This window comes from Mesocricetus auratus, unplaced genomic scaffold (genome assembly GCF_017639785.1).
Source record: "Mesocricetus auratus isolate SY011 unplaced genomic scaffold, BCM_Maur_2.0 Super-Scaffold_100019, whole genome shotgun sequence".
NCBI classification, from domain to species: Eukaryota; Metazoa; Chordata; class Mammalia; order Rodentia; family Cricetidae; genus Mesocricetus; species Mesocricetus auratus.
Genome location: NW_024429200.1, coordinates 6,616,151 through 6,636,094, shown reverse-complemented (window position 1 = coordinate 6,636,094; position 19,944 = coordinate 6,616,151). Strand labels below are relative to the sequence as shown.

The 19,944-nt window shown below is 39.5% G+C and overlaps 1 protein-coding gene across 6 annotated transcripts in view; it reads right to left on the bottom strand.

Moving 5' to 3' along the window:
- Cnot4 (CCR4-NOT transcription complex subunit 4) overlaps positions 1 to 15,026 on the bottom strand; it is a 93,410-nt gene extending 78,384 nt beyond the window's left edge. For 2 of the 6 annotated variants that reach the window (XM_005082393.4, XM_005082395.4), the window contains exon 1: positions 14,837 to 15,024. The gene's annotated coding sequence lies outside the window, so the exon portion shown is untranslated. Of the gene's footprint in view, positions 1 to 14,836 lie in introns of all 6 variants that reach the window. The other 4 variants (XM_005082394.4, XM_013122257.3, XM_005082396.4 and 1 more) reach the window with 4 other exon arrangements.
- Between the last annotated feature and the right edge of the window lie 4,918 nt (positions 15,027 to 19,944).

Here is a 19,944-nt window from a genome sequence, read left to right as displayed (position 1 = left end):
TGCTGAAGATCCAAGCTCCCAACCTCACATCTTGCATGGCAAGCATTTTATGTAGAAAGCCATCCCCCTAGGTCCTGTGAAATGCTTTCCTGGAAATTATATATATTAATAGACTTAAATAAGTCATGGTCCTGAGTTTACAAGGCAAGCAAAATTCTTCAAAACAATGTTAAGATGAATTGCCAATCAAATTTCTTTGATAATCTTCAACAGCTAATAAGAGCATCCCATCAGATATAAAAGGCTAAATTTTAGTCAGAAAGCAAAGTTAGGGAGTATACTTTGTTTGCTTTTACTTTAGTTTATTTATTTATTTTTTTATGTGTATGTTCCAGAGTGTGTGTCTGTGCACCACAAGCAAGAAAGGGCCCTCAGAGGTCAGGAGTCACTGGATCACCAGAACTAGAGTTACAGACAGTTTGAACTGCCAATGCTGGGAACTAAATTTGCAAGAGCACCAATGTTCTTAACCACTGAGTCACCTCTCTAGCCCCTACCTTTAAAAAAAAAAAAAGTTTAAATTACATTTGGGTGTCTGTCTGTTTGCAATTGCCACAGTATACTCATGGAGGTCAGAGGGCAGCTTTCCACAGTATACTCATGGAGGTCAGAGGGCAGCTTTCAGAGCAAATTTTCTCTTCTACCATGTAAGTCCCAGGGTTCCTCAGCCCTTATCCACTGAGCAGTCCCAGCAGACCATTATACATACTTTGAAACTGACAGAAGAATCCTAATAATAAAAATACTGGGAGGAAAATATAAAGTAACCTTTTAAAGTTTTAGAAAACTGAAAATTTCTCATACAAAATGATGAAATTTTGGCAAAATTTATTAGAAATGCATTTTCCTGAAAATACCAACAAATCTGACCAATTGGTCTGTGGATTACCTGACACAAAGCTAGAGTATCTAAAGAATCAATTCCTAGGCATTAAACTATTTCATCAAGAATATGAAAATATGTAGAAACATTTTTTAGCTTGGGCAGTGTCAGAGTATTAAATAAAAAACTATAGCAATTATATTCTCAATAAAGCTAAACAATTTAATCCTTTACAGTCTAACATATAAGCATTGTGATAATTTTAAATGTTTGAATATTTACAATTTGAGAGTGATATGCTTTATAGTGGGGAAATTCCTTCAAAATAAATTATAAAGAAATATGACAGATATTTATATAATAAATGTCCAAAGTATTAAAACTGTCTTTAAAATACTAAGAATGACTTAAAAACAAATTCACATATTTTTTTAAACTCAAGATAATATGAAAATAAATGGGTATTTGTTTTAGGGCTTTTGAATTATAAGAATTCATTTTTCATTTTTTTCTTTGAGATTTTTCTCCAGAGCCGTTGTTATGCTGATTTTTCTATTACAAAAAGTTCTAGGAGCTCAAGAATAAAAAGAAAAGAAAAGAAAAGAAAAGAAAAAAGAAAATCACAGTTCTTTATACCATCCAGGCTTCTGACTTCCTGTCAATGGCCCACCCATTTTTCTGCTACCCAATGCCAAAATTTGATTATCTTTGCGTCAGCATTTTCCACCATCCTCTAAACCTTATCATTACATCCTACTGACTGTATTTCTTCAAGAAATCTCTCTTGAAAGAAAAAAAAAAAAAACACATGGGTCTAGAGATATATTACCACCTGATTAAAAGTATTTGCTGCTCTTCCAAAGATCAGAATTTGGTTCTCAGCATTCATGTAGAACAGCTCCAAACTGCAGCTCCAGGTGATCGGACACTGTCTTTTGACCTCCAGAAACACTGCACACATGTGGCATGCAGACACACAGACACTCACACTAAAACAAAAGCAATGTTTTTGAAAACCTTGAATGCCATGTTTAATTCCTGGTAATAAATCTCAACAAAGCCTAGGGCACAGGTCAGTAGTAAGCAGCACTTGCCTAGCATACCTGAGGCCCAGGCTTGATTTGGGGTGGGAGGGGTACATTTCTGAACAAACCAGTAACAAAGAGTAACTTCAACAACTTGGCAAAGAACAGCTAAAAAAATAGTCACAGCTAACAAGCTAGCATCACACTTACTGGTAAAAACAATATCTTTCTTCCTAAGCGCAGGTCCAAAGCAACGACATCAGTTGTCACCAGTTTTAGTCAACAGTTATGGAAAGTTACACAGTAAAGAACAGAAAATTAAAGCAAACCAGACTGGGAAAATTTTTGCAAAGTTCTTATTTGCAGATGGTATAACTATTTACTTAGAAAATAAGAAAAGGAAATTCTACTATATTAAATAAGTTCAGGGAGATCACAGGATTCAAGATCAATAAACAAAAACAAGCACATTTATATATTATCTACAAACCAAAAGGAAATGTTTTTATATTGCTCAAAGAGACTAACTGGTCTATGCAATGGTTATTCTTCCCTGTCAACTTGACTGAATTTGCCATCACATAGGAGGCACGGCCTGGTTGTACCTCTGAGGGTTTTTCCATGAAGGAAGACAGACCCTGCAAGTAAGCAGCACCATCCCACGGGCTAGGGTCTCCAACATAAAAAAGGGGGAAAGGAAAGTAAATCAAGTGCCAGCATTCATCACTTTGCTTCCTAACTGGACACAATACAACCAGCCACATCATGCTTCTGCCACCATGCCTCCTCTGCATCACCAACTGCATCCCTCAAAGTGTGAGTTAAAATAACCCTTCCTCCCTGGAGTTAGGAATATGTCATAGCAACAACCAGTACACCTAGTGTGGTACAGGTTTGCAGTCCTAGCTACTTGAGAGGGCTGAGGTAACAAAACAAAAAAGAAATAAACGTTTGTTCTGTGAATAACCCTGAAGAGAATGAAGAGGTATTAGAAACTAGAATCAAACATTCGCAAGCTACTTTTCTGTAACTCCAGTCTCAGGGAATCTGATGCCTCTTGTGGCTTTTATAGGCGGTACAGCATGCACAGCATACAAAAACGTTCACATAGGCAAACACCCATACATCATTTAAGACTTTTATTTCCAGCACTGGGGAGGCAGAGGCAGGTGAATCTCTGTGAGTTCAAGACTAACCTGATCTATATAGTGAATCCCAAGCTAGCCAGGACTAGATAATAATAACCTTGCTTCAAAACAAAAACAAAATCATCTAAGTTAGTCCTTTATTCTTTATATCAAACACTTAAAAATAGTGTTTTCCTTAGTATCATGAGAAAGGTGTTTGAAAATTTTAAACATTTCTTTTTTACTTATAAGTGTGTGTGTGTATATATGGGGGGGGGCGGTAATCCAGAAGTTACAGACAGTTGTAAACCATCTGACGCAGGTACTGAGAACCTAACAGTTCCACTGGAAGAGCAGGAACTGCTTTCAGCTGCGGCACCATTTCTCCGGACTGCATTACAAGTTTTAAAGTTATTTTTTTCTTTCTTTTTTTCAAACAAGGTCTCACTCTATAGGCTTGAAACTCAGATCAGGCTGGCCTCAAACTTGTGACATTCCTCCTGCCTCAGCCTCCTACTGACTGGATTACAACAAACATGACCTACCACTACTTGCTCTAGATTCAGTAATATATAATAAAAGAACAGACTATGGCTGGGGAATAGTATCAAAAAGGAAAAAAAAAAAGAAAGAACACAATAGTAATCCTTAAGAATCTCTCCTTGCCTTAAAATTAGTAAGAAAAAATAATGATGTCTGAGTTCTCATTGCTAATGTGAGACAAATTTTTTAACAGACAAAGGTTTCCCCTAAAACAGCCTGCCTATCTTGCAAAATGCCTGGGTGTAACAAATTTTTCAACACCTATATATACTTGAAAATAACAGACAAATCACGGGGCTAGAGAGATGGTTCAATAGCTATTCTTTCAAAGGACCCAAGTTTGGTTTCCAACACTCATGTCAAGTTATCCCACAACCATCTCCAACTCCAGCTTTAAGCCATTCGATGTCCTCTCTGGCCTATACAGACAGACACACACACACACACACACACACACACACACACACACACACACACACACAGGTTCTCTTGTACAAATTCAAGCTTTTAAAATCCGAAATTAATGCATAAAATATCATGCTTAAAAAATTCCCAAAGTGAAAGCAAATGCCATAGCCATGTAAGTAAGTTAAAAAAAAAAGCCAAATTAGCTCTACCAGCTAGACATGGTATCATATGCCTATAATCCCAGCACTATAGAGACTGAAGCAGCATGTTTGAAGCCAGGCTGGGCTATACAGCAAGACCCTGTTGAAAAAAGTGAAGCTGAAGATGATAACAAGATAGTTAGCTTTGACACATTACAAAAAATGAAGGAGCTCTAAGGATAGGGGGCATGTCGAGCAGATTATAGGCTGCATATCACTTTAAATGCTTGAAGAGGATGTATTTTAGAGTTCAAAGTGCAGGGAGATTCTAGAGTATATGCATATATATATATATATATAATGAGACAGGTGCAAAATTGAGATTAGCACACAACTATAAAAACATGAAATTCACTTATTTTTCATATACATCTTAACTTACAAACTTGATATCATAAGAAAATCTTCTAGTTTTAGTTTAGCCTTTTGACTGTGATCTCTCATTGAGAGCAGGTATGGAACTTTCCACTATGGCTATCATGTTAGTGTTCCAGTTTCAGATTTGGGAGCATTTTGGAACTTGAAGTTAGGGATAATCAACTTGTATTTCTCAATAATGTACATTACATATTGGTTTTTATTGTTATTAATATTATACAAAAGCTACAACACCCATGGCTTTAGGTAGATCCTAACTTTTTTATAACACAAGAAAGAAAACGACCAGTAAAAGTGTAAATTTAAAATTCTAAGCACTTTGGGCTTCAGACAGTTTTAGCCTTGACTGTGAGACTCTTTGAGATTTACAAGTTAAATACAGCATAAAAATACCTTAGATATTGAAGGAAGAAAGAAATATAAGTAAATAAATTTATTATTCATCTACCATTTACAAAGCTAAATGAACCCCCATACACACACTTTAAAACACAAAGTAAAGGGGCTGGAAAAATGGCTCAGCAGTTAAGAGTACTGGCTGCCTTTGTAGAGGACTGGGGTTCAATTCCCAGCACCCACACAGTGGACCTCAGCCACCTGTTCAAGGGATCTAATACCCTATTCTGACCTCCACAGGGACCAGGCACACACTTACCAAATAGTCATACATGCAAGGCAAAACATGTATACAATAAAGCTAATAAAGATATAAAATTTAAAAAGAATGAGAGAACACAAAGTGAGCTGGGCCTGGTGGCACACACCTTAATCTCAAAATGTGGGAGTTGGAGAGGAGGAGGTTTAGGATTATCCCCGCTACAAAGTAACTTTTCAGGGGCTGGCAACAGGGTTCAGTAGGTAAAGGTACTTGCTACCAAACCTGAAGCTGTAAATTTGACCTCTGGAAGTCAAATGGTAGAAGAAAGAACTCCCAAAAGCTGTTCTTAAACTCCACATGCACCCCATGGAATGCACATGTTCAGAAAAACACACAATAAACAAATAAGGGCTAAAAAAAAAAATCAGCATGACTTTCAGACTACCCTACGCTACATAAGATACTGTCTCCAGAAAGCACTGAGATGCAGTTAAATAGAACAGCACTTGTTAGCATGAGCAAGGCAAGGGGGCAGAGAGGAGGTAAGGGAGAGAACTTTAAAATGTGAAACATTTCTTCACAAAATGAACCATGCTGCCTAGAAATACACAGTATGTGAAGGAAGTCAGCTCAATGAGGGTCAACAAACTGAATAAAATTCTTCCAAGGGTCTCAGAACAGCAACAACCACACACACACACACACGGGGGGGTTGTTGATGTTTAACAAGATTTTAGAAATCCATATGCACTGGTCTGTGTTCGTGTATATGTGCACATGTGAGCATGTACATGGGAAGCTATAGATGGATGCTTGCATCTTCTCCAGTCACTCCCTAACTTACCCACCGAGACACTTTCTCACTGAATGTGAATGAAACTCAAGGACTCAGCAAACTCCAAGGATGCTCTTTCTCTACCTACTGGAGAAGGGATTACACGTGCCCAACATACTCAGCTGTTTTGTTATTTTTGTTTTGTTTTATTTTCCAAGTAGTTGCTGGAGATCCCAACTAAGGTCCTAATGCTTATACAGCAAGCCCTTTACCAACTAGGCCACCTCCCCAGCCTCCAAAAGTACTTTTATAAAACCAAACATATCAAAGTAAATCAAATACATTTTCAGTTCACAATGTCCTTATACTATGTCCTGCTGACCTTAAAATCCTATTCATCCTTAAGTTGGAGTTTTCAGTATTTAATGCCCTTATCAGAATTTTCTGCCATTCTTTCTACCTCATCAAGCCATCATTAAACGTTAAAGAAACCCAGTAATATTTCCTGAGTGTAATTATGCGAATATAAGCAGTCTCATATTTCATCTACACTAATAAACACACAGAGGGGAAGAGATAACATGTCTTGTTGTAAAAAGTGAGCAGGCACTGTGGCACAACCCCACCACTGCAGGAGGCACAGGTAGAAGCATCACCCTAAATTCAGCACACTCTGCAGCTCTACAAAGCAAGACTCTCTTAAAGCCAGGGGGAAAAGGTTTCACTTTTTACTATCTTAATGTTTCTATGTTTTCCTCACTACAACCCAGTGAATGAGTAGCTAAAATTATTCAGAACTGGATTTCTTTTTAAGGCTATTTGCATAATCATGTATCACTTCCTTACTAAAAACCTGCTTCTGTATTAGCCACAATTATGTTGGCCTGTAGTAGTCCCAGCTACTCAGAAAGGTGACCCAAAAAGATGACTTGAGCCTGAGCTGCACATCAGCCTAGATAACATGAGACTCTACTAGGAGTAGGTAAGGGAGTGGCCTTGTATAAAAAATTGCAGTATACTATAAAAGACAACTACAACACACTTCTTTAATCCTATGTTCCAATCTAAACATGGCATCACTTTGGGGCTTAAAGGGCAGAAGAAAAGAGACTCAGGGACAGGAGGGATGTCTTAGGTGTTAAGCAGGCATACTGCCCATGCAGAGGACCTGAACTCAGTTCCCAATATCTACCCCAGGAGGCTATGACCACCTATAACGCCAGTTCCAAGAGATCCAACTCCCTCTTCAGGGCAGCCATACACACTTAGCATATGCACACAGATACACTCACATACACATAATGATAAATCTTAAAAAAAAAAAAGACTTAATTCACTGTTGAATCCTGTAGAATTTCCACCTTCATGCTTTAGTGTTTCTCAGAACAGTTTTCCCACTGATTTTAATACTTCAAACAAAATTCAGTCATTAACCCCAAATTATTCTGCACAGTACTAAAGAACAATTCATATTTCTAAAAAATACCACCATGTAATTCCTGACCCTTACTTTTTGGGGGGGGGGGGGACGGGTTGCTTAACTGCTTTGCAGATTGAATGCAACCTGATTCTAAACATGTACTTCATAATCTGCTACAAATCAAATTAACATTTTCTTCCAGAAACATCAGACTTCTTACATCCCTCTCACATCACGAAGATCCCTATCACCAAGTGTTTGCTCATGCTTCCATCCCCCACATGGAATGTATGGAATGTTCTTTTGGAGATGCTCTGAAGATACAAAGAGTTCATATTCATTATTTAAGTCCTACTTTCTTCATAAAGCCTCACTCCTACAACTCTGATGTGAAGACAAAGGACTTAAATTTATGTATGATATACATTATTTGAATACTACTCTGGACAAGACTGGTTATATTATTACAAAGTATTCTTGTCAAGATAAACCAAACTGTCACTTTCCAGCATTTCAACTATTTGAAAAGCTGACTGCATGATCCTAATTAAAATTCAAAGTATTTTATTTTGTCAAAAGAGTTCTAGTACAAAAGAAAATAATATGTTGACTAGGAGTTGATTGGAAGTGGTGCCACGTGAGGAGTATTAGGAAGAAGGGTACAGTGAGTGCGGCAGAGGTGAAATCAAACTGTGAGCTCATCACCTTTGAGGCTCAGTGACAGTTACATCACAGTTCATAGTGACTTCCTATTTGTTGAAATTTTTTCACAAAGTTTCATTTTTTATTTTAAAAAGGATTTGGGCTGGGAACATAGCTGAATGCTTTCCTAGCACATATAAGCTCTAAATTCAAATCCCAGCTCCCTACCTCCCATTAAAAAAATAATACTGTCTTTAACTTCATTTTAAATAATATACACAAAATATAATACCTTTTTTCTTCAGGGGGTTACTGTTGTTGTGGACCATTGGTGCATAAATATGAACCTGGGACAAACAAAAGGTTTTGTTTTGTTTTTTGAAACAGGGTCTCACTATGCAAGCCCAAGCCAGCCTCCAAGTATTGACTTAGAGGTCTATACTACCATGCTAAGTCACAATGATTAGTGTGTGCGTGCGTGCCTTGCATTAATGATCAAGCTATCTTACTCCAAAGTAGCTAGGATTACAGACCTGTACCACCAGGCCTAGATTGTAATTAACTTCTTTACCCAACAAATATCTAGATCTTCACTGACAGTAAAAGAAAGGTTTCTAGAAAGAGCCAATCTGACAGGGAACTTGCACCATCTATATTCTTTTCTACAAATTACTGAAAGTAAACTGGGGGAATATGCCATCAAGATATAAGAAATTTCCATAAAAGGAAAAATTAATCTCACCACCAATGCATTACTGTCTATATTACACATTTTTATTAATTTTGGCCATCCACAAGTGTTCTAAACAACTGCTGGGGGGAAAAATCAGATCAAGTAAAATATGGAAAGCAGTTTTTTAATTTTTTTAAATGGAGAAAAAGCTGTTACAACCAGGGTTCAATAACCTAAGTCAGCCAATGTCAACTCAGTAAGTTCACAATCTAAATAGATCTGATGCCCAAACAGGGAATGAATTAAATAAGTTCCTCCCTTATCAGAAAATAACATCTTATTGAGAGACAGAAAAACATGCTAAAGAATTTCCAGATATTTGGCTTAGTGACAATGTAACTGTTAACTGTAAAAGAATATTCCACCCCTTGGATATGTCAATATATAACTACCATTCAGATTCAATCACTGCTTTTTCTACATCACTTGCTAATCCCTTCGACAAACGGTAATACAACACCTACTATTTTTAATTAATGGTATTCTTTTCTCCAATTACATTGGGTTTCTTAAGTTTGGTTTTGCATTTGTTTTTTTTCCCCTCCACCTGTTTGCTGCTGCTGCTGCTATTGCTTTGTTTTGTTTTGTTTTGAAACAGGGTCTCACTGTGCAGCTCTGGCTGTCCTGGAACTCACTATGTAGACCAGGCTGGTCTCAAACTCAGGGGTCTGCCTGCTTCTCTGCCTCCCAAATGCTGGGACTAAAGATTTGTACCCCTACTCTGGTTAGTTGAGCTTTGTTTATACACACTGGTTTTGCACACAGTCAACTTGACCATTTTGATTTCTAATTCTATTCCATAGCTGCTTAACTTCTTAATAGTTGAGAGTTTTAGTGACCATACCAAACAATGTTTCTGAAGAGATATCTAACACATATGCTATTCAAATAGTAAGGCTTACCCTAGCGATAGTAAGTACATCACCTACCTATCATTTAATACAAGTAAAACTTGAAAGAGGAACATCTTCCTATATAAACAGCTTAATAAAGAAGCCATTCTCACAAATACACTGAGACGAAAAAGAAAATCATCTCAGACTGCCTTATATTCATGTATCTTTATTTTAGACTTTCCTCTTCTGACAAAAGAAAACAATGCAAATATATCACAAGGACGTAGTTAAGCAGTAATATACTTGCTTCATATTCACAAAGAAATGTGTTCCTTAGCATGGAAAAACTAAACAAAGCTAAATACAAGGGGCAAAAAACCATTGCTGAAATTGTCCATAAACAACTTTGGGAGGAGGGCAACAGCAAACCAAAACTAACCAACAACCCACAAACCTTACAGAACCAAGATGGGAGAGGATGCCTTACATGGATGGCATTTGTTTTACCAGTTTGAGGATCTGAGTTCTGTCCTCAAAACTCACTGGGTATGGTGGGCACCTGCAATCCCAGTCCTGGCTAGGCAAAGACAGGACATCCTGCACTTTCATGGAGAGCCAATTAGCCTATTGGTGAGTTTCAGGCCAATGAGAAACTCTGTGACCATTCCTAAAGTTACACCTCAAGTTCTTTTTGTTCTCTGGCATACCTACATACACGAATATGTGTGAACACATAAATGCACATACAGAAAGACAGCCGCTTTTTTTATTATGAAAGAATAATGTGGGAGGCCCCACTAGATTACTACCTTTGGGAAAGCTAGCATTTTACTACACAATTTTTCAACTAAAGAAGTCTACAAAATGGGAGGGGCATGGTGCTGAAAGCCTTTAATCCCAGCGCTCATGAGGCAAGGGCAGGTGGATCTCTGTAAGTTCCAGGCCAGCCTGGATAACAGAATGAATTCCGGGGCAGCCAGAGCTGTTATATAGAGAAACCCTGTTTCAAAAACCGTTTCAAAAAACTTTTTTTTAAGTCTACAAAATGAGATTAAAATTTTGTATGTAAATACCCACAACTTGATCAAAGAAGTAGATTACACTATCATTAATTTATGCAGCCTCAAATTTTAAGGAAAAAAATACATTAAATCTCTAAGTTACCAGGATTATCACAACTTTCTTTTCAAGAACAGTTATTTGTAGACTTTCCCTAATAACTCTGAGAGAACAGAAAGTTTATAAAATGTTGAATGTGTTACAAGTTCCATCTGATACACGCTATTCCGATGGGATGAAAACCATTTACAAGTTCCATTTAGATTAAGAAATCCTTTGGGAAATGTATGTAGTACATTCTAGTTATTCTGTTTCTAGATCAGCAAAAACCTGTATAACCTATTTCCCTACTGTTTTTGTTTCAAAATGAACTTAGTTTACAGCAATTTCCTTCACAAAAAGTTAAGGCAATAATATAGGTAGTGACAGAACTATTTGAATTATCAGCAGAGATTGAAGCTTTCACAAATTAAACCTATCTCACACATTCTACAAAAACAGTAACAGTTCAATCAAGTATTACTTGCAGTCACATAAGAAAAATCATTAAAATGAAAGGTGTTGCTTCATTTTAAAACAAGGAGTAAGGAGGAAGAAAAAAGCTTCTAAAATCAAACTGCTTAGATAAATTGTTTTTCATTAAGGCACAAAATCCTTTTTATAATAAAACTCCCTGAAAGCTATGAGTTTCCATGTTCCAGCCTAGTACCACAAAATGCTAAGTGTTCATCCTTAGGCAACGTCTTCTGTTTTTTATAAGTTCTGAGTTATATCCAGGACTGGTTACATGGGTAGCTCACACCTGTATCTCCAGTCTAAGGGAGCTGAAGCAGGACAACTCTGCTGAAGGCAGCTTACTCTACATAGTCTGCTCCAGGACAGCCTGAGCTACACCAGTAAAATCTCCTTTCAGAACAACAAAAACAAAGTAATGGGTTGCAAGCTATCTCTAGCATTTCGATTTAAATGAACAGACAAACGTCCCAAAAGAATTATATTTTGTGTTTTGCTGTTTGATTGTATCTTTCATCCTAATCAAATTAAAGGTTTGTCTATGCAACTTTCTGAAAAATTATATGGTAAGCCAACTTTAAGTAACTCACATTTAAAAATATTACCCAAACAAACTATTCATTTGAAGACTTCAACTATTCAATTTGGCAGAAAGAATTCAAAATTATCAAAGGAAATCATTAAGTATAAAACTGCCATGCTGAAAATGCTACAAATAAAAACACAAAAATATTTATAAAATTCAGCTTACTTCCTATCAATGTGTCAAAGAACTTTTACATCTTCTAGCATCCTAAAGGTCCCCAGTAAATTCACTTTTATTTCAAAAGGCTAGAAGCAAGAATTTGATACCCTCAGAGGAGGAGAAAAAAAATGACTTAAGATACTGAGTGAGTCAAATACCTTTACAAAAGAAAAGATGTATTAAAAACTCACTCACCCCTTCTATCAGACAAACAGTCCTCTCCTCAGAACATACTGCTTACAATTCAGCCAAGTATGACTGCCAAGAGTATCTTGACAAGACTGTTCAAAGTGGAAGCTTTCTACCAGCGTCTATTTTTTACTTGGAGTTGAAGACAAGTTATTGATAAACTAAATGAAAAGTTTTGATTTTTTTTAGCTTCAAGAAAAGACAAGGTTTGCTATATAAATTGCTTCCAATCTTCAGAAGAATGGAGGTTTATTCAGTTTTGTCAAATAGGGGCTCAAGTGGCTAAACAGAGGGAAAAGGAGCTTTGGTCAGGCATGGTAGGGCACACCTAGCACTCAGAAGGCAGAGGCAGAAAGATCGCTACAAGTTCAAGTTCAAGACCAACCTGATCTATACTGCTTGTTCCAGGTCAGAGCTACACAGTGACCCTGCCTAAAAGGAAGAAAACAAAAACAAAACAACAACCAAAAAAAAAGAAGCAAGCTTTTTGTGTGTTTTTCAAGAAAGGGTTTCTCTGTGTAGCTCCGTAGACCAGGCTGGCCTTGAACTCAGATCTGCCTGCCTCTGCCTCCCCAGTGCTTCTGTTAAAGGCGTGCACCACCACTGCCCTGCTGAAAGAAGTAAGCTTTACAAGCAGCTTTTCTATCCTTGGTTTACGATATTTAAAGACTGTTTCACAATAACAGAATGTAATATCAAGTACAAGAATATTCAAAAGTTATAGGTAAAATGTGTAAACGATAACCTTGTCATGCCCAACAGTGTCTAGAGGAACTGCATTTGTATTTACATGTAAGGTGCTTTTACTGGTTTTCCCATTAAAAGACAAACCGTTACTGTGACTTTAAATATTTTACATACGTATGTGTATACATACAAAACAAACACATATACTGTTTGCAAAACAAATATTCTTTTTCAACACAGGGTTTCTCTGTGTAGCCCTGGTTGTTCTGGAACTTGCTCTGTAGAACAAACTGACCTTGAACTCACAGAGATCCGCCTGCTTCTGCCTCCTGGGTGTGGTGATTAAAGGTGTGTACCACCACTTTCTAGATTGCATACATATATTAAAAATACCAAATTTGACGTATGTATCTGACCTACATAATCCTATCTGCTTTTCCGGTTATTCTTTATTTCACTGTGGTATATTACAGCAATGGCTCTGACTTCTCTTTACAAACACTAGTATATTTCAGTTGTGCTTTCACTAAGCTAGACTGTAAGCTATCCCTGCTCCTGGGCTTCTGGTTCTTACAATGGGTGATAACAGCTAAGTGCCGCTGTATATGCACAGCTTTTTTACTTTTCTCAGCCCCCTTCTTTTCTATTGAAAAAAAATTGAAGTTTACCCCCAAAATATCAACTGCTCTTTTGCATAATACCCAATATATTTTTCCATACAACTTATTCAGATAACTCCTATCCTAAAAATGTCAAGAGAATGTCCCAGATCGAAAAGGTCAATTTTACACTAACCAGACAGGAAATCTCCACCCTAATCAAAAATAAATGTTATCAATTAACCTAAACATCAATATAACGTAGCTAATAATCTATTCTTAACATAAAGGGAATCCATAACCCACATATAATCAAAAATCAAAATACCATTTGTATTTGCATGTGGTGTTCACAGATGAATGTGTGTGTGTATGTGTGTGTGTGTGTGTGTGTTGGTGTGTGTGTTGGTGTGTGTGTTGGTGTGTGTGTTGGTGTGTGTGCACGCCAGATTCATCTTGTTTTGAAATGCTAAGCTATTCTTTATGGGTATAATCAGCGTCCACATCAAGTGTCCTAAGGAAAGGCAATTCAGGAGAATGCTGAGTGCCATGGAGAAGGTCGAAAATAAAGAGAGAGGTGGAAAGCCATGGCCCAAGAGAGTGAATGAGCAACAAAAAGATCACACGATGCGAATCATCCCTTTCCTGGGCAGCCTGGAGAAAGATCCTTTCTCTTCACGTTAACATCCTACCTCACTTCACTCACTTCCCAACTTGCTTTACTTTTCGAGGGGACGGCAAGGGGCACCTGTCTCCCCTCCTCTGCAAGTGCGTGCTGAAGGAATCTGCACTGGAAAGAGGGAAGGGAATCGACTATTCTCCAGAAGGCTGAGAAACAGGTGGGTTACACGAAGCAACGGAGCCGCAGCAGGACTTAGATACTCACGGGGTGACTTTTGGGTGACAGATGCGGCTGAAGGAGCGGGACCGACCGCGCCTCGGCATCAGACAGGGGGCTGCCTGCATGACTGCAAGCGCTAGAGGGGGGGCAGAGGCTAGATCCGGAGTGGCATCGGTGGAGTGGGGCAAAAGGGAAAAAAGAAAAAGAAAAAAAAACAAAAACCCAAGCACCAAACAGGACGGGTGGGCAATGAGCACGGGTCAGAGTCAAAGTGATGGCTCTGGCTTCGGAGACCAGGGCCAGTTGGAAAGGACGTCACGGGGGCAAGGGGGCTGGGGAAACAAGGAGGACCGAGCCCTAAGGATACTGTTGCCGGAAAAATGCGGGGAAAGGCTGGCGGCGAGAAGCCCTCTTGGCTCCCCAATGGAAGAAATCCTCTGAGGAGAGCCGGCGCTCGCCGCCGCGCTGCCTCCAGCCCGGCTGCCTTTTCCTGGTGGTAACTGCTGTGGCGTAGAGGGGAGAGGGAGGAAGAGGAGGAGGAGGAGGTAGCCGGAGGAGGAGGAGGAGGAGGGTGAAGGCGAGGCGGGGGATGGGGAGAAAGGGGGTTGCGGCCTGCACAGTCCCAGCGAAGCCTCCGCTCTCTCGTAGCCGGTCAGCCCCGGGTTTCCCCTAAGCCCAGCCCCGCAGACACTCACCCGCCTGCCTTGCCTCGCTTTTCCCTTAGCCGACCCCACGCGCTGCCGCGTCCTCACAGGAGACCAGTCAACGAGAGCCGGCGAAATAACTCTTCAGAACCGGGCCTGACTGCTTCAGTGAGTCCGACCTTTACGGCTGAGAGGGAGAGAGAGAGAGACTCTCAGCTTTCGGTGGGTTCCACAGCTAGACGGGCCACCATCTTACATTAGGGTAAGACTCCTCCGGCCTCCGGTGCGCAGGCGCATGCCGAATCGGGCTGGGAGGGGCGGGGGAGGGGCGGGACGAGCGGCAGGCGGCCGACTGGGAGGTTGCGGCGGACTGGTCCGCTGCACCCTGGGAGTTGTAGTCCTCGGAGGACGACCGCCCCGAGGCAGGCCGGGAATTGGAGTCCTCGGCGGAGAGGGCGCTCCGGAGAGTTCTTACCTCACGTGGCTCCTGGAGCGCCGGCTTTCTTCGTGTTTTGCTTCCTCCTCCGCCCTCGTGTGTGGCCGCTGGGTCATGTGGTCGGCGGTTTTCATTGAGTGTCTGCTGAGACGCAGGGAGCCAAAGCTCTAGGAAACTTAACTGGTGCGGAGGGCGCGGGGACGTGTTGTGTCTGCCCCGCCCTTCACAGATAGGTATCCTACGGGGGCGGCGTGGAGGTAGAGAATTAGGTGGAGGATTGCGAGAGCGCGGGATTTGAACTAGAGCGAGGATGCGATACCGCTTGGAAAAGCGGGCGTTCGTGTCCCGGTCTTTGCACGCCCTGCCACCATCAGGATTCATCTCCGGCAAAATCTCCAGCGAGGAAATATTCCTGAACTGCCAGATGCACGTCTCCCGAGAGAGCTCGTGCAGTCAGATCAGCGTGCGTTGCCGATGCGGAGCAGCACGCGGACTTCCCTGCACACGCTTGGGGGCTTTGCCAGTCCAGCCTGCACCGCTGTGTGCGTCAGGCTCGCAAACTGCACTAGACAAACACCTCCCAAAGAACGTAACGCAACCTCAGCCGGTTCCGGCAAATCCGAAATAAGCAAATCCTAAATAGCAAGATCGGGCACTTTACTGCGCTTACCTGGTTGCCTCCTAGAACTCTTGTGGGTGGCGCTCCCCGGGGCTCAGTTCTTTTTATTGCGTGTATATTCTTCAACCATTCCTACAAATACTGAGCTCCGCCTTGGCATCCAGCCCTGTGCCATATGCTGGGAACAACGGCGAGCAAAGCACAAACCTGTCCCTGTTCCAGTGTGTGTGCACTGCTGGGGTCTGGAGGGGCTTGGAGAAGTGAAAGAAACATTAAAATACATAGGATGCAACTGAGGATATACCACAGTGGTAGAGACTGGTCTGGCACACTTGAGGCCTGAAAGCGAAAGGCGGGAGGGGAGGATTTAAAACAGAAAAGGGAAGAGTAGAGAAAGAAACTGAAGTTTTAAAATCTGGATCTCTTAGTGAAAAGCCCTCATTTCGTTTCTTTTTAATTATTTTTCTATGGTTCCATTTTCACCCAAGGTAGAGACAATAATTTTAGTGAAGAATTAGTGGTAATAAACTCACACCTAATTGAATTTGAAGTTACAAAAAAGTCACATAAAATGATTACCTAAAAATAAGCTTGGAAAATAATTTGCAATCATCTTCAGGTACTTAAATGTCTAAATATTCCATATATGTAGCACTTATATTTTTAAAATCTGGTCATTTATATAATGTGCATTATATATATATATATATTACAATTCTACACTGGATGAGCAAAATAGCAAGATGAACAAATAAGGTTTTTTGTTGTTTTTTCTTTTTAACTTTAGACAGTGTCTCCTTATGTAACTCAGGCTGGCCTTGAACTTACAGGTTATTCTCCTGCATCAGCCTCCTGAATACTTGAATTGCAGGCATGTGCTGCCATGCCCAGCCAAGTTTTTCCATTATTGGAAGTTAGACTCACTAAGAACTGTTCACAATAAGCACGTTTCTTGAGAATCACCTGCCTGTGCAAGTTCTAGGGTAGCTTATTTGGAGAAAGAAGAGATCTAAGGTTGGTTGTTATAGCTCACACCTTTAATCACTCAGAAGGCAGAGGCAGATGAATCTCTGTGAGTTCCAAGTCAGTCAGGATTACATAGTGAGTGAGATCTTGACTCAAAAATAATTACCAAAAAAAAAAAAAAAAAGGCAGGGGACAGGCAGGGTTTCAGTTAGTGTAGGAGAGAGATGAAAGAGGTTAATGAGCAAGTGAAGATGACCCAAACTTATGTGATAGGCATATGAAATTGCCAAAAACAGAATTTTAAAAAATTTTTAAAAACCACATGTTTGGGCATAGTGATATGAGACCTTGTATCAAAGTAAAAATCAAAATTAAAACCTGGGGTAAATTGTAAAGTGTCTGCCTGGTTCAAAGCCCTGAATTCAATCATCAGAGATAAAAATAAAAAACAGTTATATATAGTAGTATATAGCAAAAGGTAATATATATACTATTACTATAAAAGGTAATATATAGTAAAATTATCAATATTTCCATTAACATGATTGTTCTAAAAATATAATAAACTCATCATTTGCTAGCAATTAGAACAAAATCCCCATGTATGTGAAAGCTGTAAATACTAACTGGCAAACATGTGTTTGTATTCTTTTCTGATGGACAATACGGATCTATACCTAGTTACACCATTAGTTTCCTAATGTACTCATTTGTTAGAACTAAAAATACAAACAAGCTTGTGCTCATTTGTAAAAAAAAAAGTTAGGCCTAGATAATTAGGTGTATGTGGTATTCAAACAATTACAAACAGGGTCTTCACCTGTGGTGGGACATTTAAAAGTCATGAGGAACATAAAGTAGCTATTCACATAAAATTATGAGCAACAGTTTCCCCATTTTGCAGAAATATTAGTATGTACCCTTAACTACTAAGCCAACTCTCCAATCCCAGGAATATATTTCTATAAAATCACAGAGAAAAAAATAACAAGATGTGGTGATACATTATTTATGATTTTTTAAAGCTTGTCTGCGAATTCAGAAAGCAAAGTCAGCCTCGTGCTATAGAGATCAGGTGAGATCAGGTAGTGGTGATACACACCTTTAATTCTAGGATTCAGGATTAAGAGGTAGATGGATCTCTGGGAGTCCAAAGCCACCCAGATCTATACAAGACTGATTCAGTCCTAAAGAGAAACTGTTCACACAAAGATGATCTCAGGAGTCATACGCATTGCCTTAGTTAGGGTTTCTATTGCTATGAAGAGTCACCATGATCACTGCAACTCTTTTTCTGTTTGTTTGTTTGGTTGTTTGGTTGGTTGGTTTTGGTTCTTTTGTTGTTGTTGTTGAAGACAGGGTTTCTCTGTGTAATAGCTCTGGCTATCGTGGAACTTTGTAGACCAGGCTAGCCTTGAACTCACAGAGATCTGACTGCCTCTGCCTCCAGAGTGCTGGAATTACAGGTTTACATCACCACCGCCCAACCACAGCAACTCTCATAAAGGAAAACATTTAACTGAGGTGGTGACTTACAGTCCATTATCATCATGGTGAGGAGCACGGCAGTATGCAGGCAGACATGGTGCTGGCTACATCTTGATCAGGAAGTCAGTTGAAACACTGGGCAGTATCTTGAGCATAGGAAACCTCAAAGCCTGCCCCTACACTAGTACATGTCCTCTAACAAGGCCATACCCACTCCAACAAAGCCATGCCTCCTAATACGATGAGCTTATGGGGGCCAATTACATTCAAACAACCACACACACAAAATTTGTACTGTGCAGTTACTTACTTGAGAGGATTGTGACTGGGGGGAGGAGGAAAAACATATCTTTCTTCAGAAATCATTGAATTGATTTATGATGATGTATATGAATCAGTTTTATACGTTTTCAAAAACAGATCACTCTGCTGTGTTGAGAATGGATTGGAAAAAGACACGAATGAGACTGAAACAACGAATTAAGAGAATATTTCAGTCATCCAGATGGTTACTCTGATTGTGGTGGCAAAAAAAGACAGGAAAAAAAACGTAACAAATTCAAGATATATATATATATATATATATATATATATATATATATATATATGAGATTGAAATAACAGGACTGATAAACTGGAAATGAAGGGATGTTCATGAATGAATCAGATTTTTCTGGACTCAGTGGCCTTGTTGATGGGACCCCTTGGTAAAGAGAGAAAGAAAGAAAGAGAGAGGGAGGGAAGGAGGAAGGGAGGAAGAGATGGTGATGACTGAAATGTAGGAGGACAAGTTCATTGGAAAAGCAAGTTGCAGAACTTCAGAGGCATGGTGATTGCCCGACTGAACCTGGTAAGCTTATTTTTAATTTTTTACTTATTGTGTATGTGTGTGCATGTTTGTGAGTGGTGGTGTGATGCGGAAGTCCTGTGTATATGTCAATAAAGCACTGTTGGCCAATAGGGAAGCAAGATAGGTGGGACTAGGAGTCTAGGAGGACTCTGGGTAGGAGAAACACAGGGAGTCATCATGTAGCCCGCCAGAGAAGTAAGATGTCCATCTGGTAAGAGAAATACTTAGATGGGTTAAATACTTAAGTCAGAGCTAGCCAGTAAGAAACAAGCAAGGCCAACAGCTTCGTAATTAATACAGTTGGGGACTACAACGCGGCAGAGCCTAGGCAACTGGTGGGGAAAAACCAAAGCGGCTGGCAAAGAAAAGGCTTCTCTCTACAGTGGTGCGTACTTTTCTAAATTACTCACATGTGGATATCTTAAATAAATCAGTATTTCAAGTCATGTTCTTGGGAGGTAGTTTCAGATACGAACCTTACTACATGCAAAGAAATGATTGTTCTAGACTTGGGAATGTAGCTCAGTGGTGTTGATCTCTTAGCATTCTCGAGGTGCTGAATTTGGTCCCTAGTACTGAATGAAAAATCAGATTACTTCAATATTAATAAATACTAATGTCACATTATTTGTGAATCTTTGTTTTCCCCAAACATGACTGTGGATTTTATTGTTACTTGGTATTTTTAGTCTCAATCATTTAGTGAGTATTTGAGTGTTAAAGGTTGGGATAATATAGGTTTTGGTATGCAAGGTTATTTTAGGATTTGAAAGCAAAGAGAGAGAGTCAAGAAATAAAAT